At 45.8% G+C, this 26375-nt stretch overlaps 1 protein-coding gene and 2 pseudogenes across 2 annotated transcripts in view; 1 reads left to right on the top strand and 2 right to left on the bottom strand.

Annotated features, from left to right (window-relative positions):
* Nucleotides 1–28: 28 nt before the first annotated feature.
* On the bottom strand, nt 29–148 carry LOC134930625 (5S ribosomal RNA; annotated as a pseudogene).
* A 323-nt stretch (nt 149–471) lies between these two features.
* On the bottom strand, nt 472–591 carry LOC134930327 (5S ribosomal RNA; annotated as a pseudogene).
* A 6667-nt stretch (nt 592–7258) lies between these two features.
* Nucleotides 7259–26375, top strand: part of NKIRAS1 (NFKB inhibitor interacting Ras like 1) — a 72550-nt gene continuing 53433 nt past the window's right edge. Inside the window, exon 1 of one of the 2 annotated variants that reach the window (XM_063922213.1) lies at nt 7259–7528. The gene's annotated coding sequence lies outside the window, so the exon portion shown is untranslated. The remainder of the gene's footprint in view (nt 7529–26375) is intronic. The other variant, XM_063922215.1, reaches the window with a different exon arrangement.

Raw genomic sequence — 26375 nt, 5'->3', positions numbered from 1 at the left:
ATAAGTGACACTGTGTTGGGGAGTCAATTTGTTGCAGTACCAGGGTGTTCAGAGGTGGTCTCCCTTCCTATTACTAACCCGGCCTTTCACTGCTTAGCTTCCAAGGTCAAAAGAGATTGGGCATCTCCAGTGAGGTATGGCCGCAAATATTGTACTCACCCTCTTAAGTCACCCAGGTATATATAGTATGATCGCTATATATTATGGATTTGTGAACATATATGGTACAATGGTCGACTGAACAATGAGATTATGTGCAGCCACCTGGCTTAGTCACCATGTGACACATCAACCACAAAAGAAGTACACATATGAGTGAAGGCCTGTTATGTGGGAAAAATTCTTTGACACCACACAACGTCCACAATTAGGACTTGCCTTTCACTAGATGCAGAAAATTAAATCATTAGTCATGTAAAAACAGAGTACCCAATAATATATGTATAAGTGACACTGTATTGGGGAGTCAATTTGTTGCAGTACCAGGGTGTTCAGAGGTGGTCTCCCATCCTATTACTAACCCGGCCTTTCACTGCTTAGCTTCCAAGGTCAGAAGAGATTGAGCATCTCCAGTGAGGTATGACCGCAAATATTGTACTCGCCCTTATTGAGTCACCCAGGTATATATAGTATAACCGCTATATATTAAGGATTTGTAAACATATATGGTACAATGGTCAACAGAAAAATGAGATTATGTGCAGCCACCTGGCTTAGTCACCATGTGACACATCAACCACAAGAAAAGTACACACATGAGTGAAGGCCTATTGTGTGGGGAAAAAATTCTTTGACACCACACAACATCCACAATTAGGACTTGCCTTTCACTCCTAGAAAGTCCTAGGGGCACCAGAACGGCCGTATCAGATTATACCAATTTATTTGTGCCAAATATAATTGCACAAACTGCAATTGTAGCAGTGAATTTACAAAATAGTATATGAGATATAATTATTCACCCCTATGCATCCAGCAGATCACTGCTGGTGTTGTAGAAAACTTGCACAATTAATAAATAATTAAACCTAATGAGCACTAAAGTTCAGAGCATTTGCTGAAATATGCAGTAATTGAGAAAATAGGATCAATTTCAGGAATGAGACTGATAAATATTCCCGTGATGTTTGTAGTGACTTGCTATTGTTGTTTATAGCAAGTATAAATTATCCCAGCATTGTATCCCTTTAATTGGTGGAGAGAAAGAGGCAATTGGGTCCTTATGGTATAGCTGGCTGGGACAGTTTATCCAGTAGTGCTCTTAACCATGATTTGAAAAGTAACAAAGTAGCTATAATTGGAAATATAGTATCTCAGTTGTTTCAAATGTTCGTATACATAGTTACTGACCATGCAGTGTTCTAATGGCTGCTGGTTGCTCAAAAATTCTGTGCTGACAAGCTGAATTATTAGAGTGCATTCACAAAAGGGGGTGCAAGGTATACGATACCAACTCCAGTAGTGGTGCCGTCGCTGAGAGTCCCACTTGCCGCCGTGGCTGGGCTCCGGGGGCTACAGCGGCGTAAAGCCGAAGTCTCACCGTCCGAGGAACGGCGTTTCGCGGCCGTTGCCTGGTGACCGTTCTAGGGATTCCGGCTGGTGCGGTCACAGGTGCGCATCACGTGATCGCAATCCTTCCTTGACGTACGTTTCGCATAATGAGCTTGATCACAGGACGTATTGTAATGTGCATAGAGCTTGCCTATCCCTATCGACCCTGTGTATTTTAGTTAGGGTATTCAGACGCTCCTTCCTCATTGCCCTGTAGCCTGCAAAACCTGTGCCGTAACTCGCTCGGTAGCCTAGGGCTTCCACGGGGCAAGGGATAACGGGTGTCAGCCATTGTCAACTTGCTATGTGTTTGAGTCCAGTGTATTGTAATGTGCATAGAGCTCTCTTATCCCTATCTCCCCTGTGTATTTTAGCTAGGGGATTCAGATGCTCCTTCAGCATTGCCCTGCAGCCTCCAAAACCTATGCCATCGCTCGCTCCATAGCTGAGGGCTGCCACAGGACAGGGGGAGTAGGGCAGTGGCAATTTTGTCAGTTTGCTATGCAATCGAGTCTGGTGTATCATAATGTGCATAGAACTTGCTTATCCTTATTGCCCTAGAGTCAGGCGGCGGCCATTTTGTCAACTTTCTATGCGATCAAGTTCAGTGTATCGTAATGTGCATACAGTAGATCTCGTTTATCCCTATCGCCTCTGTGTATTTTAGCTAGGGGAGTGCGACGCTCCTTCAGCATTGCCCTGTAGCCTGCAAAACCTATGCAGTCATTGGGTTGATAGCCGATGGCTTCCACGAGGCAAGGAGTCATGCGGGGTGGTAGCCATTTCAATTGAGTCTGCCCTGCTACAGAATTGTATGTGTACTGTACGGTGCATAGAACCTTATCCTTGTAGCCACTGTGTATTTTGCAGTAGATACGCTCCTGCAGCTTTGCCCTGCTTTATGTAAAACTTGTGTGCACACTTCTATTGAATGTAAAAGTATAGTACAGTACAATAGATACAAAAATAAAAAAAATAATAAAGTGTCTGGAAAAAACTACAATGCATTCGTACTTTGGGAATCGAACCCGGGAATATAAGCATGGAAAGCGGACACGTCACCGCCAATGGATGAATAAGCCCATTGGTTTTGATTATGCCATAATGGCTATGAGTTTAGGATGCTAACATACAATATCCCTAACATCAATAGACCACAATGTACCTGTAACATGTCCTTTTGAGTCTGTGTACACTACTGGTTTTATTTGTTGATTTGTCCGAGGGACTTGGACGCTCACATATTCCTAACGTCAATGGACTATACTGTGGCTTTATCATATTTGTTTGCATCTGTAGATACTGTACTTACATCTGTACACTGTATAACATACTGTCTAGCATATTGTAGCATAATGAGATGCACCAGTAAAGTAGTTCTTGCTATGTATTTCGGTATTGTATTTTAATGGAGACCACACGCATGCGCAATGGTGATTTTAAAAAGCAACATCTGGTGAATGATCGCAAGTATTACACTTAAAGGTAGTGTCAAATGCTCTGTGCGCCTCCCTACGACTAGTCGCACCATCCAATGACTAGGTGCATCTCCCTGCGCCCAGGCATGCTGCATAAGCCCATTCGTGACTAACGCCTCAGCCAGCCAAGATAATGGAGGCTGCATCTGTACCAGTATATTTTTGGATTGTGGGAGGAAACCGGAGTACCCGGAGGAAACCCACGCAAGTACGGGGAGAATATACAAACTCCGCACAGTTAGGGTCATGGTAGAAATCGAAGCCATGACCTCAGTGCTGTGAGGCAGTAATGCTAACCATTACACCATCCGTACTTGTTTACTTTATCCACCCCAAATTATAATACAGATGTTGTACATTAAGTTTGTTTTATTCTAAGGGCTCCATTTAGATACAAATACTTATTGCCAGTGGCATATTTTGCTTAGTAGTGTAGCGATACTAACGAATATGCCACCAGCATTAACATTACTTGCCCCTCCAGCAAGGTCCCGTGGTGTCCTTGGTGGCATCCTCAATGTTGCTGGCAGGTTACAACTGTGTGCCCATTGTGATTGCAGCCGGCAGGGACTTAGCAAAGACAGGAATGTTTTGCTGAAGCCAGAACTGCTAAGGCCATTTATGGATGGTAGCAGTGGTACCAGAGGCAGAACTGCTGGAGACAATGAAGTCGGCTGCCGCTGGTCTCCTGATCTGAGGGGGGGCACCTCTCCCCATTGTCTCCCGCTCCCTGTCCTTACCTGTATTCGCTGCTGTGATATGCGCTATCAGCATCAGCAGCACTTCCGCTTGGTGACCAAGACACTTTGCTGGTGCTCTAGTAATTGGCCGCAGTGTTGCCGGGGGAAGGAGGAGGAGCTGTGGGCCCAGTGCTCCCTCTGCAGCTACGTCTTCACCACCTCCAGCATGTTCTGCATTACAGGTCAGCCAGCAGGCGGCGGCCTCCAGCACCAGGTCCACCGGAGATGTGTATAGCTGGCTGGGTACTGGCTTAGTTCACAGTATCATCCCCAGCCCGGGACTTGCGGCTACTCACATGTTCACACCGGCCTTGGGATTTACAAACCCGCTGTCACACTGACTAGGGTCCACACACAGCCTCACTGACCAGGGGCCACTCACATGGACCAGGGTCCCTACGCAAACATTATCACACTGACCAGGGTCAACACACACGCATTGTCACACTGACCAGGGTCCACACACTTGCACCATCAGACTGACCAGTGTCTAAACACACACACGGCAACTCTCTCCTGACCGTGGTCACACTGACCAGGTTCCACCGCACACACACTGTCACACTGACGGAGAGGAGCTGAAACAGTAGAGTATATCAGGAGACAGTATAACTCCGGAATTGCTGGAGCCATGTACAAATTGGTGAACATATGCCTTACAGTCTGGGAAAACACCCCTAGGGGTGAGGCAACAGCACTGAGTATGTCAGCAGACAGCATAATTCTGTAATTCCTGCAGCAATTTACAACAAACTTGGTACACATATGCAGGGCCGGACTGGCCATCTGGCACTTCTGACACATGCCAGAAGGGCCGATGGGCAGCTGGGCCGATCCGGTCCTTCAGAGAGCCGGGAAAGCCACGCGCAGTGCAGCCTCCGGCTCTCTGTTTCAGCCGCCCCCACTGGTATATATGGAAATGGGGGCATGCCACGAGTCCACGTCCCCATGACTCGCGGCACGCCCCCGTACATCGTGGCGGCATGCCCGTGACACTCGCGTACATAAATGCCCAGCCCGTTTTTGAGCCCCAGTCCATCACTGCACATATGACTTACACTCTGGGAACAAACACTGTGGGGGTCAGACACCACTAGCACCCCTAGGGGTGGGACAGCAGCACAGAGTATGTCAGCAGACAGCATAACTGTGGAAGGCCTGGAACACTTTACACCAAACTTGAGACACATCTGATTTACAATCTGGGAACAAACTCTGTGGGGTTTACACACCCCTAGAACCCTAGGGGTGGGACAGCAGCACAGATTATTTCAGGAGACAGCATAACTCCCAAATGCCTGGACCAATGTAAAACAAACTTGGTACACATATGACTTACAATCTGGAAACAAACACCGTCAGGGTAACACACCACTAGCACCCCTAGGGGTTTGGCAGCAGCACAGAGTTTTTCAGCGGACAGCACAACTCTGGAATGCCTGGAGCAATTTACACCAAAAGCAGCAATTTACAACAAACTTGGTACAGATATGACTTACACTCTGGGAACAAACACTGTGGGGGTCAGACACCCCTAGGGATGGGAAAGCAGCATAGAGTAGGTCAGCAGACCGCATAACTGTGGAAGGCCTGGAGCACGTTACACGAAACTTGGTACACATCTGACATACAATCAACAAACTCTGTGGGGGTTGCCGTTAGACACCCCTAGGGGTGGGCCTGCAGCACAGAATATTTCAGGATACAGCATAACTCATGAATGCCTAGCCAAATTTTAAACAAATTTGCTACAAATATGAATTGCAAGCTGGGAACAAACACTGTGGGGGTAAGACACCCCTAGCGGTGAGGCAGCAGCACAGAGTTTTTCAGCAGTCAGCATAACTCTGGAATGCCTGGAGCAATTTACACCAAACTTGCTACACATATGACTTACACTCTGGGAACAAACACTGTGAGGGTAACACACCACTAGCACCCCTAGGTGTGGGCCAGCAGCACACACTATATCAGGACATGCATAATAGGTCAGTGATGATTTACAAAATGTTCTATTGTTTTGAAGTTAAAAAAATAAAATGCCACCAAAGAAAACAGCTACAAATGGTGGAAATAAAAACAATTCCACAAGGAATAAAATGTTAGCAGCGACCAGTGTGTTTAATCTTTACATTGATTTTTGTAAACAAACATTCTTAAAATATCAGGCAATGCCGGGTACTCCAGCTAGTGCAGTATAAACTATTAATCACTATGATTAATGCTTGGCAATACTTACAAATTATTGGAGAAATTATTTAACAAATTGCATTGATCTGTTCCCTGATTTAAAAGAACCCATTTACTCATAGCATAGGTTGTCTAACTCGGTCCTCACGACCCCAAACAGTGCATGTTTTCCAGCTCTCCTCACAGAATTACACCACCTGTGGGTCTTTAAATGTGTGAGTCAGTAATGAATACGTTTGTGCACCTGCTAGGTGACCTGGAAAATATGAACTGTTTGGGTTACTGAGGACAGAGTTTGAGAACCACTGCCTCTTAGTAATCAATGGATCACAATGAGTATTTACCAGTGGTTCCCAAACGCGGTCTCAAGGCACTCCAACAGTCCAGGTTTTAGTGATCTTCCTGCTTGTGCTCAGAAGGTATAATCAAACTGACTGAGGTACTAATTAATTCACCTGTGCCTAAGCATGGATTTCCTTAAAACTTGGACTGTTGGGGTATTTTAAGACCAAGTTTGGGAACCATTAGCATATACTGTATGAAGCTGGGATGTGTGGTGTGGTAAATGGCTAGTACCACAACCAGATATACACACACTATATGAGCCAAAAGGTTCATGTGGGCATTATACAAAGGTGCAGCAGTATAAACTTCTGGAAATGTGTTGAGTTTTGATCAGAGATGTGCGGAAAAGATAGACAGGTGATAGTTTTTTTATCGGAGCGACTGCGTGTGATGTAACGCAGCCGATCCAAAAGCGGTCTGGCCACGCCTGCGTTGTCCAAACTGTGCCCAGTAAACGCTGCTGCGCCACCCCACCCCCTGACTGTCAATCACTATGCGATCGCATCCTTCCGGGATGTGATCACATAGTGACAGTCCCGCAATGCACCTGGTGCTCATGCGCATCTCTGAATCGCCCCCTCTGCAGTACAGCAACTCCGCCATCCAGTGATGCTGCCATGTCGTGGGAACTCCTACAAAAATGTTTAGGGCCATTTTTAATTTCCAATCCGTGTCTGGTCTCAGAGACATTTGCAGCAAAAGACGCATGGAAGGCCACAATTGTGTACAGTCAGGCTTTATAAGTTGGGATCCCGCCTTCCCAACAGACCCCACCATCTCATCAGACCGTACATCAGAGGTTCCCAAACGCGGTCCTCAAGGCACCCCAACAGTCCAGGTTTTAGGTATATCCATGGCTCAGCACAGATGGTTAAATCAAATTGATTAAGTGCTAATTAAGTCACCTGTGGCCAAGCATGGATACATTTAAAACCAGGACCGTTGGGGTGCCTTGAGGACCTCGTTTGGGAACCTCTGCCGTACATCCATTAGGGCTGCTTCCATATACTTCCCAGGCTGCTTTTCAATCCCAATCCGTCCCTGTTATGATGCCCATAACTACAAGTCCTCAAAATCACTAGTGGATTCTCTCTCCAGATTACCATTGCCTCCTAAACATGGGCAGCCAATAAAGGCCTGATTAGTTGTGGGTGGGCTTAAAGAACAGAGCAAAGATAATGGATGTAACTGGCTGTAACACAGCTTTTAGGTATCCTAGAAAAGGTAAGTCAACACAAATGTGTAATTAAAATTGTATTCTGAAAAATTATGTATTTGTGGTAAGAATAACCCAGCCTTGCTAAGTTCTGATGCATATACCACAAACAAGCAAACTCATGGGTCTATTCATGAAGCAGTGAAAAGTGTGGATAAGTTGCCCATGGCAACCAATCGGCACTGAAGTAACATTTATAATTTGCATGCTATACAATTGTATGGAGCAGCTGATTTGTTGCCATGGGCAACTTCTCCACAAGCTCACTTCTCCACTCTTTTCACTGCTTCACAAATAGACCCAAAAATGTATGAGGGAGGGTTAAAATTAACTTAAATTAATACCTTCTGTAACAGGGCAGGTGTCAATTTTGTTTAAATGTTCCTTCTAACCATAGTTTGTCACACTGTATATATCTAGTATACAGGATTCTTGATGAATATAAAATAGCATTGTGATGGGGGGAAATTTAATGGCTTCATTTATTTGGATTATCTTTTTAATGCAAGTGATAAGTTGCTAGGGTTCATTTTTGTGTAAAACATCCTAACATTTATCACTATTATTTCTTAGCTATGGGCAGGGTCCATCACTTAGGGGGAGATGTACTAAGCAGTGATAAAGAGTGGAGATGTGAGCCAGTGGAGAAGTTGCCCATGGCAACCAATCAGTATTGATGTAACCTTTATAATTTGCTTAGTATAAAAATATACAGAACAGCTGACTGGTTGCCATGGGCAGCTTCTCCACTGGCTCACTTCTTCACTTATCACGGTTTAGTACATCTCCCCCACAATTTGATATAGAATATTTTTAAAATGATTCTTGTTGGGTTTTTTTTTTTATCATATGTATGCATTAATGATTTGTTTAGACACTGTAATAATTATGCATCCCTTTTTTTTTTTGTTGTGTGTTTTTTTTTTTTTTTTGTAAAAGCACAAGTTGCTACAGCACTCCTAAATGAAACTATTCATATTGCAATATATTGAGGATAAAATAATATATTGTTTTGCTGTAGCAGAACAGCCTTGGATAATTAGAAGACTAATCAGAAGTAGTTTCTTGTGTGTGCTGGCAAAGATAAGTGAAAAACCAACACGTCTCTGTATGGGTGATTTATGAATGTGTATAGCCACAGGGGGTAATTCCAAGTTGATCGCAGCAGGAATTTAGTTAGCAATTGGGCAAAACCATGTGCACTGCAGGAGGGGCAGATATAACATGTGCAGAGAGTTAGATTTGGGTGGGGTGTGTTCAATCTGCAATCTAAATTGCAGTGTAAAAATAAAGCAGCCAGTATTTACCCTGCACAGAAATAAAATAACCCACCCAAATCTAACTCTCTCTGCACATGTTAAATCTGCCTCCCCTGCAGTGCACATGGTTTTGCCCAATTGCTAACTAAATTCCTGCTGCGATCAACTTGGAATTACCCCCACAGCCTGTAATGATTCCATACGCCTACTTGTGCGTAATTGTGCATGCACATGAAAATGGTGGTATCTGCAGGGTACTAAGTGGTGTTCTGTGGGAGAAGCTCAGCATGTGGTAGAGCATAATTAATGTGGAATACTGTTGATATGCTGCCTTGCCTTATTTTGTCCCCACATGTATACAGGAGATTTGATTGTCCCTGGGGGTATGCTCACAGTGGTGGTCATAAGTTTGCCTCCTGTTCCACCATTCATTTACTAGAGTACTTTATGCAGGAAAGTGCATTTCTCTGGCTGGGTCCACAGGATTATCCACAGGATAACATTGGGATATTGTTGAGCGACAGCAAAAATGGCACCAACACGGTCACGAGCTTTCTGGCCTCCCAGGATGCATTGGGGCCTCCACTATATAGTCCCGCCCACTGACTCAGTCAGATCAGTTTTTTGCTTGGTGCGGCAGGAAGCCGCATGGTCACAGGGCTGCTGTGAAAGCAGCCTCAAGTTTTCATTACTTTATTTTTATAGACTTACTGTTTTGGTTTGAGCGACTTCTCTTAACAGCGTCTTAAACGTGTATTAGAAAGAGTCGCTCCAACAACTCCCCACCGGGTCGCAACAACGCTTACCTTCGCGGTACAGTGCTGTCTCGACGGGCGTCTGTGTCGGATGTTCTAGCAGGTCCAGCAGACGTTACCAGGCTGTGGCCGGAGCATGGGGAGACAGTGAGTATATGGACTTCCTCTTACTAGAGGGGTCAGGACAAAGCTACGCTGATTTGGTGGAGACTACAAACAGCGTGTTGATGCGCCGAACATCTCGAGTGTGACAGCGCTACGCTCCGGGGATCATAGGCGCCAGGACTAGGTGAGGCCGCGATCCTGGGAGTTTAAGTCAACAGGGGGTTTCAGACGCTCTCCTGGCTGTCCCTCCTCTGAGTTCATGGCCAGTTCCCGTGGGTCTCTCGTTTCATGAACTGAATGACCTCACTTCCGGCTCAGACGCTACCACGAGGGTACTCGGTCGCAGCTTAGACGCTGCGGTTGTGTACACTGGATATAAACCCGCCCAGACCGAGTCGCAGGCCTTTAGTGTCTGCATGCACGTGGAGTCGCTCAGCGTCCGTGTCCGTTATCGGTTACCAGGAGCGGCAGTGTACACCAGTAGCGTCTGAATCCACTCAGCGTCTTTCGAGCGTCTTTGCTTGGATATGGAAGTGTGGTGAGTCTCCCTGTATCCCGCTCCCTGGAGGCAGGGTATACAGTACTAAAAATTCCTTCTACTTAGTGTACACTGTTAATTTTTAGTACCTATTGCATATGAGACCTGTATATTACTGTGTTTTCTGCATATTATGTTGAAAAAGAACCAGTTAAACAGAAGTACAATTTTCCTACTTATGTATAAGTTATTATGGAGGTTGTATTCTCATATGACAATGTCTAATGCTTTAACATGTGACTGACTGCTAGTATGTGTGCTGACTTTTCTGTGTAATGTCAGTCCTGTTCTGACCCTCAAATCAGGTGCACTGTGGTCAGATTGATTTCACCTCTATATACTGATTATAGGGTGTGGTTCAGTCACAAAATTGTGTAGTCGATATCAGAAAAAATGTCTGTGAGCGGCAAAAGTGATGAGGAGAATTTGTCAAGCACTCCTACAGCCCTAACATGCTTATCTTGTAAGTCAGGGGTAATTGATATGATTCAATTGGTCACTTATGAGGGTTTGTGTGCATACTGTTTCGCTTTTCAGCGAAGTAAAAAACAGGAGTTAGTTCAACCTCCAGTAGAGCCACCATGGAATATGTTCGCAAAGACTCTGTCTTCAATAGCGGACAGGTTAGCTCCAGTAGCACCACCTCAAGGGTTAGGTAACACTATGAACCCATACATGCAGCTCCCTTCCTATGGTTTGGTTCCAGTAGCCTCTACAAGCAACCAAGGGGTAGGTAAGACTAAGACAGATACGTCTGTATGGCAGACTACACAAGAGGATACATCGGATGATGATGCGGAAACAATAGATTCAACTCCGTATGATGATCAGTCGCAGAGCTTTAGTTCAGATGATGTAGCTGAACTCATTAATGCAGTAAAGGCTGTGCTTTCTCTGGAAGAACCAGCCAAGACAGCGTTAAAAGCAAAAGCACCTGTATTCAAACGAACAAAGTCAGTGAAAGCTGAATTTCCAGTGTCAGAGGAGTTGACGGAAATGATGGATGAGTCTTGGGCAGCGCCCGGTAAAAAGTATAAGATTCCTAGGAGATGGGATTCTTATTATCCATTTCCTGCTGGAGATTGTTCGAAGAGAGAAGTTCCTCCAAAAGTAGATGCACATGTTCTGCGACTAGTGCACAAATCTGCTTTGCCACTGTCATCTACCTCTTTGAATGATGTCATAGACAGGAGGGTAGAGAGCCTATTGAAAATTTTTTTTTCTCTTGTGGGTGCAGTGGTAAGACCTGCTATGGCTTCGGCCTGGGTAGCAAAGGCAATGGGCGAATGGATAGAGGAACTAGAGAATGACATCCCCTCTCCTACTAGGGAGCAAGAGGATCGTCTTTGCCGTTAAGACAATCTGCCCAGTATTTAGAAGAAGCAGCCATTGATGTAGGCACTGTTGCTTCTAAAGCTTCAGCCCTGGCAGTAGTCGCTCGCAGAGCAGTCTGGCTACGGACCTGGAAGGCAGATGCGGAGTCCAAGAAGGAATTGGAAGCATTGCCTTTCGTGGGTAATATATTATTTGGAAAACCTTTATCGGATATCCTAGAGTCAGAGGCTGAATCGAAGGTCAGATTTCCGGCTACCTACAACCCTAAGTCCAAGGGTTTAAAATTTCGCTCATTTCGCTGGCAAAGCAAAGCGAAAGGTAAAGAGGAGCCTAAACAACCCCAGTTTAAATCCAGGCGTAGGAAGCAGTGGGCTAGCAAAAAGCCAGCTTCCAAACCTGAACAAAAGCCCTCAGCCTGAAGAGACGGGCCTCCGCCTGGAGGATTCCAGGGTTGGGGGCCGACTCCTGCAATTTGCACCCACATGGCAACAGTCCACAACAGATGCCTGGGTGCAGAAGGTAGTATCTCAGGGGTGGGGTATGGGTTCCCATTCAGGAGGCAGCCTCCTCAAAGATTTTTTTTTGCACCAGCCCGTCTCGTATAGAGTCGAAGGCCAATGCCCTGCAAGAAGCAGTCCAAAAATTACTGCAGTCAGGTGTGATTGTCCCAGTACCTCCATCACAAAAGGGACAGGGGTATTACTCCAATCTGTTTCTAATCCAGAAACCAAATGGGTCATATCGACCAATTCTAAATCTGAAGAGGTTGAACAATTACATATGGATCCCGAAGTTCCACATGGAGACGTTACGCTCCATAATGTTGGCTATGGAACCGGGAGACTATATGGTATCTCTGGATGTGCGGGATGCTTACCTACATGTGCCTATAGCACTATCACATCAGTGTTACCTCCAGGTTTGCCATCCTCAAGGAACACTTCCAGTTCCAAACTCTGCCCTTCGGGCTAGCTACAGCACCCAGGGTGTTTACCAAGATCATGGTGGTTATGGCAGCTTGTCTGCGCAAACAAGGGATAAGGATATTCCCATACCTAGACGACCTATTAATCTTAGCACAGTCGCAAGATTTACTGTTGAGCCATCTCCAACAGACGATAGTTTGTTTACAGAGACACGGGTGGCTCATAAATTGGGAGAAGTCGTCCCTGAATCCATCACAGCGGATGGTTCATTTGGGAGCCATATTGGATTCAGACCTACAGAGAGTTCTCTTACCAGAGAAGAAAATAGTCAAGGTGCAGGTCATGGCTCAGGAAGCGTTGCAAGCCCAGACAATGTCAGTCCATGCAGCAATGCGACTGTTGGGTCTGATGGTATCAACGTTCGACATGGTGGAATATGCGCAATTCCACTCCAGACCATTGCAGCATCTCATTTTGACAAAATGGAACGGAAATCATCAAACAATAAAGAAGCAGATGATAAAGATTCCAGTAAATGTAAAAAGGTCTCTAGCATGGTGGCTACAGACAGACCATTTAAACAAGGGGAGACCCTTTTGGATAAAAGAGTGGCAAGTCCTGACGACAGATGCCAGCCTGCAAGGTTGGGGGGCGGTACTCGGAAGCCTATGGTTCCAGGGAAAATGGACCGCAAGGGAAAGTCGCCTGCCGATAAATCTGTTAGAAATAAGAGCCATTTACTTGGCCCTAGTTCAGGCAAAGGACAATCTACAAGGAAGACCAGTCCAGATCCGCTCAGACAATGCGACGGCAGTAGCATACCCAAATCATCAAGGAGGGACTCACAGCAAGAGTCTACAATGGGAGTTACTTCCTCCATCAAAGTGGGCAGAACTCCATCTCCCAGCATTGTCAGCAGTATTTGTCCCGGGTGTACTAAATTGGGAAGCGGATTTTCTCAGTCGGCACACCATTCAGGAAACCGAATGGGCACTACACCCAGAAGTGTTTCAGACACTGGTGAACAGATGGGGTCTACCGGAGATGGACCTTATGGTGTCTCGTCTAAACAACAAAGTTCCGAGGTACGGATCAAGAACAAGGGACCCAGGAGCAGTCCTGGTAGACGCACTGTCAGTAGAATGGAGGTTTCAGCTGGCATATCTGTTCCCTCCAATATCTCTGTTACCCAGAGTAGTGAGAAAGATAAAACAGGCAAAAGGAGCAATCGTTCTAATAGCTCCAGCTTGGCCAAGAAGGCATTGGTACACAGATCTGTGGAGAATGTCCGTGGAAGCACCGATACTGCTCCCTCAACGTCCAGATCTGTTAATGCAGGGTCCTTGTTGTCACAGTCATATGGATCGCCTGTCTTTGACGGCGTGGCTGTTGAAACCTCTATCTTAGAGGCTAAAGGATTTTCTAAGCAAGTAATCCAAACCATGCTTAGAGCAAGAAAGCCTTCTTCGGCCCGTGTATATCATAGAATATGGCAAGCCTATATTCATTGGTGTTCTGGAAAAAATTACAATCCAAGAACCTTTAAAGTAGCTAGAATTTTGGATTTTCTGCAGACAGGATTGGATAAGGGGTTGAAGGTTGCTTCCTTGAGGGTGCAAGTCTCAGCGTTGACTGTATGGTTTCAGCAGAAGATTGCTGACCTACAGGATGTACGTACGTTTTTCCAAGGAGTAGTACATATTCAACCTCCATTTGTTCCTCCTGCAGCTCCCTGGGATTTGAATTTAGTTCTTAAATTTCTCCAGGGTCCTTTGTTTGAACCACTTGAGAGAGCGGATCTTAAGTGGTTAACGATTAAAGTTCTTTTTTTACTGGCAATGGCGTCAGCCAGAAGAGTGTCAGATTTAGGAGCATTATCATGTAAGTCTCCTTTCCTAAGTTTTTTTCCAGACAGAGCAGTTCTCAGAATGGGATCTAGTTATCTTCCAAAGGTGGTGTCAAAGTTTCACCTGAATGAAGAGATTGTAGTCCCAGCTTTTCAGGTATCGGGACTATCTGCGGGAGAAGTGTCACTGGACGTGGTCCGGTCTTTAAAAATCTATATAGATCGTACTAGTGCCATCAGGAAAACAGATTCCCTCTTCATCCTCTACGGATTCCATAGGAGAGGTTGGCCTGCTAGTAAACAGACGCTGGCGAGATGGCTCCGAGTGGTAATATCTGAAGCTTATTCTCATGCAGATCTCCCTATTCCGGCTAATGTCTCTGCACACTCTACACGTAAGGTAGGTCCTTCTTGGGCAGCACAACAGGGTGCATCAGCAGAACAGATATGTAAGGCAGCCACATGGTCTTCCATAAACACATTCATCAGACATTATGCCTTGGATACTTTTGCCTCTCATGACGCAGACTTCGGGCGAAAGGTCCTCCTGTGCAATCAGGAGCGTCCCCACCACTAAAATGGCTTTGGGAATCCCAATGTTATCCTGTGGATAATCCTGTGGACCCAGCCAGAGAAATAAATGTTATGGTAAGAACTTACCGTTGATAACGTGATTTCTCTTATGTCCACAGGGATCCCACCCGGACGCATCTGATTTGAGGATCTAGACAAACACTAAAAACCTCTTCCTCCTTGTATGGAAGGGTGTGCATGTGTGTTCTTATCGCCTGTACAGGTCTCTACCTAATGTTCCTGCCTATAATCGCTGTGGAAAGAACTGATCTGACTGAGTCAGTGGGCGGGACTATATAGTGGAGGCCCCAATGCATCCTGGGAGGCCAGAAAGCTCGTGACCGTGTTGGTGCCATTTTCGCTGTCGCTCGACAATATCCCAATGTTATCCTGTGGATACCTGTGGACATAAGAGAAATCACGTTATCAACGGTAAGTTCTTACCATAACGTTTATTTCTTAGCATATTTCCACCAATGTAATAGAAGACATACAAGTAATGGCTATAATTTTATCACTGGTTAAACTGAGCAGCAAATTCAAAAACGTTGAGGTAAAAGTAGAGATGGTCCTAAACTAGGTGTAGGTTGGAAAAAAGAAGCAACTTTAATCCTGGACAGACCATGTTGCAATGCAAGGCATTAAGGCATTTACGTTATCGAAGACACTGCAAAAATTCTAATACATGCAATCTTATCTCCCACATTGATTATTGCAATAGTCTAACTGGTCTTACCAAAAAGACTCTCGCCGCTACAATCCATTCTGAATGCAGCTGCAAGGCTAATCTTCCTCGCAAGATGTTCATTATCTGTGGTGATGAGCGGGTTCGGATCCTCTGGATCCGAACCCGCCCGAACTTCACCTTTTTTTTTCACGGGTCCGAGCAACTCTGATCCTCCCGCCTTGCTCGGTTAACCCGAGCGCGCCCGAACGTCCTCATCCCGCGGTCGGATTCTCGCGAGATTCGTATTCTATATAAGGAGCCGCGCGTCGCCGCCATTTTTCACTCGTGCATTGGAGATGATCGTGAGAGGACGTGGCTGGTGTCCTCTCTGTTTCTATGTTCAGTGGGCTGCAAATTGTGTTGCAAATATCTGTGCTCAGTGTGCTGCAAGTGCAAATATCTACGTTCTCTGCCTGAAAAACACTCCATATCTGACTGTGCTCAGTGTGCTGCAAATATCTGTGCTCAGTGTGCTAATTGCTTTATTGTGGGGACTGGGGACCAGCAGTATTATATAGTAGGAGGACAGTGCAGAGTTTTGCTGACCAGTGACCACCAGTATTATACATTATCTGCCTGAAAAACGCTCCATATCTGTGCTGCATTGTAGTGTATATAGTAGGAGGACAGTGCAGAATTTTGCTGACCACCAGTGTGTATGTGTGTGTGTGTGTGTGTGTATATATATATATATATATATATATATATATATATATATATATATATATATATATATATATATATATATATATATATATAATATATATAGCCGTACAGTAGGCCACTGCTCTACCTACCTCTGTGTCGTCGAGTATACTGTCCATCCGTACCTGTGGTGCATTTCAGTTGTGCGCAGTATATATAGTAGTAGGCCATTGCTATTGATATATTACTGGCATATAATTCCACACATTAAAAAATGGAGATCAAAAATGTGGAGGTTAAAATAGGGAAAGATCAAGATCCACTTCCACCTCGTGCTGAAGCTGCTGCCACTAGTCATGGCCGAGACGATGAAAAGCCATCAACGTCGTCTGCCAAGGCCGATGCCCAATGTCATAGTAGAGAGCATGTAAAATCCAAAAAATAAAGCTCCGTAAAATGACCCAAAAATCTAAATCAAAATCGTCTGAGGAGAAGCGTAAACTTGCCAATGTGCCATTTACGACACGGAGTGGCAAGGAACGGCTGAGGCCCTGGCCTATGTTCAAGGCTAGTGGTTCAGCTTCCCCTGAGAATGGAAGAACTCATCCTCCTGCTAGAAAACTTAAGAGTTAAGATGGCAAAAGCACAGCAAAGAACTGTGCGTTCTTCTAAATCACAAATCCCCAAGGAGAGTCCAATTGTGTCGGTTGCGATGCCTGACCTTCCCAACACTGGACGGGAAGAGGTTGCGCCTTCCACTATTTGCACGCCCCCTGCAAGTGCTGGAAGGAGCACCCGCAATCCAGTTCCTGATAGTCAAATTGAAGATGTCACTGTTGAAGTACACCAGGATAAGGATATGGGTGTTGCTGGCAAGGAAATTGACAAGGAGGATTCTGATGGTGAGGTGGTTTGTTTAAGTCAGGCACCCGGGGAGACACCTGTTGTCCGTGGGACGAATATGGCCATTGACATGCCTGGTCAAAATACAAAAAAAATCACCTCTTCGGTGTGAAATTATTTAAACAGAAATGCGGACAACTGGTGTCAAGCCGTGTTTTGCCTTTGTCAAGCTGTAATAAGTAGGGGTAAGGACGTTAACCACCTAGGAACATCCTCCCTTATAAGTCACCTAGACCGCATTCATCAGAAGTCAGTGAGAAGTTCAAAAACTTTGGATGACAGCGGGGGCAGTCCATTGACCACTAAATCCCTTCCTCTTGTAACCAAGCTCCTGCAAACCACACCACCAACTCCCTCAGTGTCAATTTCCTCCTTACCCAGGAAAGCCAATAGTCCTGCAGGCCATGTCACTGGCAAGTCTAACGAGTCCTCTCCTGCCTGGGATTCCTCCGATGCATCCTTGAGTGTAATGCCTACTGCGGCTGGCGCTGCTGTTGTAGCTGCTGGGAGTCGATCGTCATCCCAGAGGGGAAGTCGGAAGACCACTTGTACTACTTCCAGTAAGCAATTGACTGTCCAACAGTCCTTTGCGAGGAAGATGAAATATCACAGCAGTCATCCTGTTGCAAAGCGGATAACTCAGGCCTTGGCAGCCTGGGCGGTGTTAAACGTGTTTCCGGTATCCACCGTTAATTCACAGGAAACTACAGAATTGCTTGAGGTACTGTGTCCCCGGTACCAAATACCATCTAGGTTCCATTTCTCTAGGTAGGCGATAACGAGAATGTACATAGACGTCAGAAAAAGAGTCACCAGTGTCCTAAAAAATGCAGTTGTACCCAATGTCCACTTAACCACGGACATGTGGACAAGTGGAGCAGGGCAGACTCAGGACTATATGACTGTGACAGCCCACTGGGTAGATGTATTGCCTCCCGCAGCAAGAACAGCAGCGGCGGCACCAGTAGCAGCATCTCTCAAATGCCAACTCGTTCCTAGGCAGGCTACGCTTTGTATCACCGCTTTCCAGAAGAGGCACACAGCTGACAACCTCTTACGGCAGGCATGTCCAAACTGCGGCCCTCCAGCTGTTGTGAAACTACAAATCCCAGCATGCCCTGACACAGTTTTGCTGTCAGAGAATGCTAAAGCTGTGTCAGGGCATGCTGGGATGTGTAGTTTCTCAACAGCTGGAGGGCCGCAGTTTGGACATGCCGGTCTTACGGAAACTGAGGAAGATCATCGCAGAATGGCTTACCCTAATTGGACTCTCCTGGGGATTTGTGACATCGGACAACGCCACCAATATTGTGCGTGCATTACATGTGGGCAAATTCCAGCACGTCCCATGTTTTGCACATACATTGAATTTGGTGGTGCAGAATTATTTAAAAAATGACAGGGGCATGCGAGAGATGCTGTCGGTGGCCCGAAGAATTGCGGGCCTCTTTCGGCATTCAGCCACCGCATGCCGAAGACTGGAGCACCAGCAAACGGTCCTGAACCTGCCCTGCCATCATCTGAAGCAAGAGGTGGTAACGAGGTGGAATTCAACCCTCTATATGCTTCAGAGGATGGAGGAGCAGCAAAAGGCCATTCAAGCCTATATATCTGCCTACGATATAGGCAAAGGAGGGGGAATGCACCTGACTCAAGCGCAGTGGAGAATGATTTCAACGTTGTGCAAGGTTCTGCAACCCTTTGAACTTGCCACACGTGAAGTCAGTTCAGACACTGCCAGCCTGAGTCAGGTCATTCCCCTCATCAGGCTTTTGCAGAAGAAGCTGGAGACATTGAAGGAGGAGCTAAAACAGAGCGATTCCGCTAGGCATGTGGGACTTGTGGATGGAGCCCTTAATTCGCTTAACCAGGATTCACGGGTGGTCAATCTGTTGAAATCGTAGCACTACATTTTGGCCACCGTGCTCGATCCTAGATTTAAAACCTACGTTGTATCTCTTTCCGGCAGACATAAGTCTGCAGAGGTTCAAAGACCTGCTGGTGAGAAAATTGTCAAGTCATGCAAAATGTGACCAGTCAACAGCTCCTCCTTCACATTCTCCCACAACTGGGGCTGCGAGGAAAAGGCTAAGAATTCCGAGCCCACCCGCTGGCGGTGATGCAGGGCAGTCTGGAGCGAGTGCTGACATCTGTCCCGGACTGAAGGACCTGCCAACGATTACTGACATGTCGTCTACTGTCACTGCATATGATTCTGTCACCATTGAAAGAATGGTGGAGGATTATATGAGTGACCGCATCGAAGTAGGCACGTCAGACAGTCCGTACGTATACTGGCAGGAAAAAGAGGCAATTTGGAGGCCCTTGCACAAACTGGCTTTATTCTACCTAAGTTGCCCTCCCTCCAGTGTGTACTCCGAAAGAGTGTTTAGTGCAGCCGCTCACCTTGTCAGCAATCTGCGTACAAGGTTACTTCCAGAAAATGTGGAGAAGATTATGTTCATCAAAATGAATTATAATCAATTCCTCCGTGGAGACATTCACCAGCAATTGCCTCCAGAAAGTACACAGGGACCTGAGATGGTGGATTCCAGTGGGGACGAATTAATAATCTGTGAGGAGGGGGATGTACACAGTGAAAGGGGTGAGGAATCGGACGATGAGGAGGAGGTGGACATCTTGCCTCTGTAGAGCCAGTTTGTGCAAGGAGAGATTGATTGGTTGGTTTGGGCCCCCACCAAAAAAGAAGCAGTCATTTCAGTCACAGTCGTGTGGCAGACCCTGTCGCTGAAATGATGGGTTTGTTAAAGTGCGCATGTCCTGTTTATACAACATAAGGGTGGGTGGGAGGGCCCAAGGTCAATTCCATCTTGCACCTCTTTTTTTTTTTTTTTTTTTTCTTTGCATCATGTGCTGTTTGGGGACTATATTTTTTTAAGTGCCATCCTGCCTGACACTGCAGTGCCACTCCTAGATGGGCCAGGTGTTTGTGTCGGCCACTTGGGTCGCTTAGCTTAGTCATCCAGCGACCTCTATGCAAATTTTAGGACTAAAAATAATATTGTGAGGTGTTCAGAATAGACTGAAAATTAGTGAAAATTATAGTTATTGAGGTTAATAATACTATGGGATCAAAATGACCCCCAAATTCTATGATTTAAGCTGTTTTTTAGGGTTTTTTGTAAAAAAAACACCCGAATCCGACAAAAAATTTTCAGGGAGGTTTTGCCAAAACGCGTCCGAATCCAAAACACTGCCTCGGAACCGAATCCAAAACACAAAACCCGAAAAATTTCCGGTGCACATCTCTAATTATCTGCTGATCCACTCTTAGTCCCTCTGTTGGTTACCTGTATCCTAAAGTACTCAATATAAAATACTTTTAGCCACACACAAGGCCATTAACCAAATTACACCAATGTACATCTTTATTTATATCAAAATATTTCCCATATCAACCTCTTTGCTCTTCACAGATCTACGTCTCTCAGCCACACATTATTTGCTCCAATTCATTACTACAGTGTTGTGCAGACCAGTCCAGTATAGTCAGTGTATTGTGCTGCATCAGTCCAGCCAGTCAGTGTTGGTGTCCTCTGCTGCTATATATCCAGTGTAGCCGTATAAAGTGGTGCTGTGTTGTGCAGACCAGTAGTAGTGTCCTGTGTCATCAGTAATTCCAGTGACGATATACGATGCTGCTATATGTCCACTGCTGCAGTATAATAATAACAACCTGTTGTGCTGCATCAGACTAGTGGTAGTGTCCTGTCTCATCAGTCATTCCTGTGCCGCATATTGTCTCGTATAACTCCCAAAAAATAATGGAGAGCCAAAATTTTGATGAGAAAATAGGGAAAGATCAAGAAGAACCACTTCCTCCTAGTGCTGAAGCTGCTGCCACTAGCCATGTCATAGACTATGAAATGCCATCAACGTCGTCTGCCAAGGCTGATGCCCAGTGTGATAGTAGAGGGCGTGTAAAATCCAAAAAGACAAAGTTCAGTAAAAAGAACCAAAAAAAGAAATTTAAATCATCAGAGGAGAAACGTAAACTTGCCAATATGCCATTTACGACACTGAGTTGAAAGGAACTGCTGAGGCCCTGTCCTATGTTCATGACTAGTGGTTCAGCCTCACATGACGATGGAAGCCCTCATAACTGAGGCTTTAACACTTATGTTGGTGTTAGCCGTGCGTCTGGTATCCGCCATTAGTGCAGTGGGATTTAGAGAATTGATGGGATTTGTTACCGGGGACACAATACCTCCATCTAGATTCCACTTCACTAGGCAGGTGATAGCGAGATTTTGCCATTTTAATTCCAGTGATTTGGATTTATAATTCCAGTTGAAATTGTTTGTCGCTTGGCTTAGTCATACAGCTACCTCATTGCACCTCTTTGACATCCTTGCATGAGGTGCTGTTTGGGGCCTAGTTTTTGGAAAGTGCCATCCTGTGTGACACTGCCGTATAAGTCCAGGGGTACTGCTGTATTAGTCCTGGGGTACTGCCGTATAAGTCCACCAATTGCAGATTTTGTTTAAAAGTGACTGGAGCGTGCTGAAGATGCTGTCAGTGGACCAAACAATTGCGGCCCACTCTCAACATTCAGCCACTGCGTGACACTACTAGATGGGCCAGGTGGTTGTGTCGCTTAGCTTAGTCATACAGCAACCTCTGTGCACCTTTTTTTTTTTTTTTTTTTTTTTTTTTTTTTTTTTTCCCTTTGCATCGTGCTGTTAGTGGCCTTTTTTTGAGATCTGCCCTTCTGTCTGCCACTGCAGTGCCACGCCTAGATGGGCCAATTGTGTGTGTGTGTGTGTCGCTTGGCTTAGTCATACAACTACCTCATTGCAAATCTTTTTCTTTGCATCGTGCCTTTTGGGGCCTTTTTATTTTATTTTTTATCTGCCCTCCTGTCTGACACTGCAGTGCCACTCCTAGATGGGCCAGGTGTTTGTGTTGTCCACTTGTGTCGCTTAGCTTAGTCATACAGCCACCTCTGTGCAACTTTTAGACCTAAAACAATATTTGGGGTAAATCTGAGTTGATCGCAGCAGGAATTTTGTTAGCAGTTGGGCAAAACCATGTGCACTGCAGGAAGGGCAGATATAACGTGCAGAGAGTTAGATTTGGGTGTGGTGTGTTCAATCTAAATTGCAGTGTAAAAATAAAGCAGCCAGTATTTACCCTGCACAGAAACAAAATAACCCACCCAAATGTAACTCTCTCTGCACATGTTATATCTGCCTCCCCTGCAGTGCACATGGTTTTGCCCAACTTCTAACAAAATTCCTGCTGCGATCAACTCAGAATTACCCCCATTGTGAGGTGTTCAGAATAGACTGGAACAGAGTGGAAATGATTGTTATTGAGGTTAATACCATAGGAGCAAAATTACCCCCACATCCTGCGATTTTAGCTGGTTTTTATTAGTGATGAGCGGGTTCGGTTTCTCTGAAACCGAACCCCCCCCTAACTTCACCCCTTTTACACGGGTCCGAGGCATACTCTGATTCTCCCGTATGGCTCGGTTAACCCGAGCGCGCCCGAACGACGTCATCCCGCTGTCGGATTCTATATAAGCAGCCGCGCGTCGCCGCCATTTTCACTCGTGCATTGGAAATGTTAGGGAGAGGACGTGGCTGGCTTCCTCTCCGTTATTGTTGAACTTGATTGTGCACTATTGCTTAATTGTGTGGAGGGCTGGGGAGCAGCTGTATAATAAAGGAGGAGTACAGTGCAGAGTTTTGCTGATCAGTGACCACCAGTTATCCGTTCTCTGCCTGAAAAAAACGCTCCATATCTGTGCTCAGTGTGCTGCATATATCTGTGCTCACACTGCTTAATTGTGGGGACTGGGGAGTAGCTGTATTATATAGCAGGAGTACAGTGCAGAGTTTTGCCGACAGTGACCACCAGTATACGTTGTCTGCCTAAAAAACACTCCATATCTGTGCTCAGTGTGCTGCTTTATTGTGGGGACTGGGGACCACCAGTATAATATTATATAGGAGGAGTACAGTGCAGAGTTTTGCTGACCAGTGACCACCAGTATATAATATATAGCATTACGGTACAGTAGGCCACTGCTGTACCTGCCTCTGTGTCGTCATTAAGTATACTATCCATCTAGATTCTATACCTGTGGTGCATTTCAGTTGTGCAGTTTGCTGACACAGTGACCACCAGTATATATAGCAGTACGGTACGGAAGGCCACTGCTGTACCTACCTCTGTGTCGTCATTAAGTATACTATCCATCTACATTCTATACCTGTGGTGCATTTTAGTTTTGCAGTTTGCTGACAGTGACCACCAGTATACTATATATAGCCGTACAGAAGGCCACTGCTGTACCTACCTCTGTGTCGTCATTAAGTATACTATCCATCTACATTCTATACCTGTGGTGCATTTTAGTTTTGCAGTTTGCGGACACAGTGACCACCAGTATATATAGCAGTACGGTACGGAAGGCCACTGCTGTACCTACCTCTGTGTCGTCATTAAGTATACTATCCGTCTACATTCTATACCTGTGGTGCATTTTAGTTTTGCAGATTGCTGACAGTGACCACCAGTATATAAAGCAGTACGGTACGGAAGGCCACTGCTCTACCTACCTCTGTGTCGTCAAGTATACTATCCATCCATACCTGTGGTGCATTTCAGTTGTGCGCAGTATATATAGTAGTAGGCCATTGCTATTGATAGTTACTGGCATATAATTCCACACATTAAAAAATGGAGAACAAAAATGTGGAGGTTAAAATAGGGAAAGATCAAGATCCACTTCCACCTCGTGCTGAAGCTGCTACCACTAGTCATGGCCGAGACGATGAAATGCCATCAACGTCGTCTGCCAAGGCCGATGCCCAATGTCATAGTAGAGAGCATGTAAAATCCAAAAGACAAAAGTTCAGTAAAATGACCCAAAAATCAAAATTAAAAGCGTCTGAGGAGAAGCGTAAACTTGCCAATACGCCATTTGCGACACTGAGTGGCAAGGAACGGCTGAGGCCCTGGCCTATGTTCATGGCTAGTGGTTCAGCTTCACATGAGGATGGAAGCACTCATCCTCTCGGTAGAAAAATGAAAAGACTTAAGATGGCAAAAGCACAGCAAAGAACTGTGCGTTCTTCTAAATGACAAATTCCCAAGGAGAGTCCAATTGTGTCGGTTGCGATGCCTGACCTTCCCAACACTGGACGGGAAGAGCTTGCGCCTTCCACCATTTGCACGCCCCCTGCAAGTGCTGGAAGGAGCACCCGCAGTCCAGTTCCTGATAGTCAAATTGAAGATGTCACTGTTGAAGTACACCAGGATGAGGATATGGGTGTTGCTGGCGCTGGGGAGGAAATTGACAAGGAGGATTCTGATGGTGAGGTGGTTTGTTTAAATCAGGCACCCGGGGAGACACCTGTTGTCCGTGGGACGAATATGGCCATTAACATGCCTGGTCAAAATACAAAAAAAATCAGCTTCGGTGTGGAATTATTTCAACACAAATGCGGACAACAGGTGTCAAGCCGTGTGTTGCCTTTGTCAAGCTGTAATAAGTAGGGGTAAGGACGTTAACCACCTCGGAACATCCTCCCTTATACGTCACCTGCAGCGCATTCATCATAAGTCAGTGACAAGTTCAAAAACTTTGGGCGACAGTGGAAGCAGTCCACTGACCACTAAATCCCTTCCTCTTGTAACCAAGCTCCTGCAAACCACACCACCAACTCCCTCAGTGTCAATTTCCTCCTTACCCAGGAAAGCCAATAGTCCTGCAGGCCATGTCACTGGCAAGTCTGACGAGTCCTCTCCTGCTTGGGATTCCTCCGATGCATCCTTGAGTGTAACGCCTACTGCTGCTGTTGTAGCTGCTGGGAGTCGATCGTCATCCCAGAGGGGAAGTCGGAAGACCACTTGTACTACTTCCAGTAAGCAATTGACTGTCCAACAGTCCTTTGTGAGGAAGATGAAATATCACAGCAGTCATCCTGCTGCAAAGCAGATAACTCAGGCCTTGGCAGCCTGGGCGGTGAGAAATGTGGTTCCGGTATCCACCGTTAATTCAGAGCCAACTAGAGACTTGATTGAGGTACTGTGTCCCCGGTACCAAATACCATCTAGGTTCCATTTCTCTAGGCAGGCGATACCGAAAATGTACACAGACTTCAGAAAAAGACTCACCAGTGTCCTAAAAAATGCAGTTGTACCCAATGTCCACTTAACCACGGACATGTGGAGCAGGGCAGACTCAGGACTATATGACTGTGACAGCCCACTGGGTAGATGTATTGCCTCCCGCAGCAAGAACAGCAGCGGCGGCACCAGTAGCAGCATCTCGCAAACGCCAACTCGTTCCTAGGCAGGCTACGCTTTGTATCACCGCTTTCCAGAAGAGGCACACAGCTGACAACCTCTTACGGAAACTGAGGAACATCATCGCAGAATGGCTTACCTCAATTGGACTCTCCTGGGGATTTGTGACATCGGACAACGCCAGCAATATTGTGCGTGCATTACATCTGGGCAAATTCCAGCACGTTCCATGTTTTGCACATACATTGAATTTGGAGGTGCAGAATTATTTAAAAAATGACAGGGGCGTGCAAGAGATGCTGTCGATGGCCCGAAGAATTGCGGGCCACTTTCGGCATTCAGCCACCGTGTACAGAAGACTGGAGCACCACCAAACATTCCTGTACCTGCCCTGCCATCATCTGTAGCAAGAGGTGGTAACGAGGTGGAATTCAACCCTCTATATGCTTCAGAGGATGGAGGAGCAGCAAAAGGCCATTCAAGCCTATACATCTGCCCACGATATAGGCAAAGGAGGGGGAATGCACCTGACTCAAGCACAGTGGAGAATGATTTCAACGTTGTGCAAGGTTCTGCAACCCTTTGAACTTGCCACACGTGAAGTCAGTTCAGACACTGCCAGCCTGAGTCAGGTCATTCCCCTCATCAGGCTTTTGCAGAAGAAGCTGGAGACATTGAAGGAGGAGCTAAAACAGAGCGATTCCGCTAGGCATGTGGGACTTGTGGATGGAGCCCTTAATTCGCTTAACCAGGATTCACGGGTGGTCAATCTGTTGAAATCAGAGCACTACATTTTGGCCACCGTGCTCGATCCTAGATTTAAAACCTACGTTGTATCTCTTTCCGGCAGACACAAGTCTGCAGAGGTTCAAAGACCTGCTGGTGAGAAAATTGTCAAGTCAAGCGGAACGTGACCCGTCAACATCTCCTCCTTCACATTCTCCCACAACTGGGGCTGCG

The sequence above is a fragment of the Pseudophryne corroboree genome, chromosome 5 (genome assembly GCF_028390025.1).
Source record: "Pseudophryne corroboree isolate aPseCor3 chromosome 5, aPseCor3.hap2, whole genome shotgun sequence".
NCBI lineage: Eukaryota > Metazoa > Chordata > Amphibia > Anura > Myobatrachidae > Pseudophryne > Pseudophryne corroboree.
The sequence above is the reverse complement of the archived record's forward strand: the minus strand, read 5'-3'. Positions and strand labels throughout refer to the sequence as shown.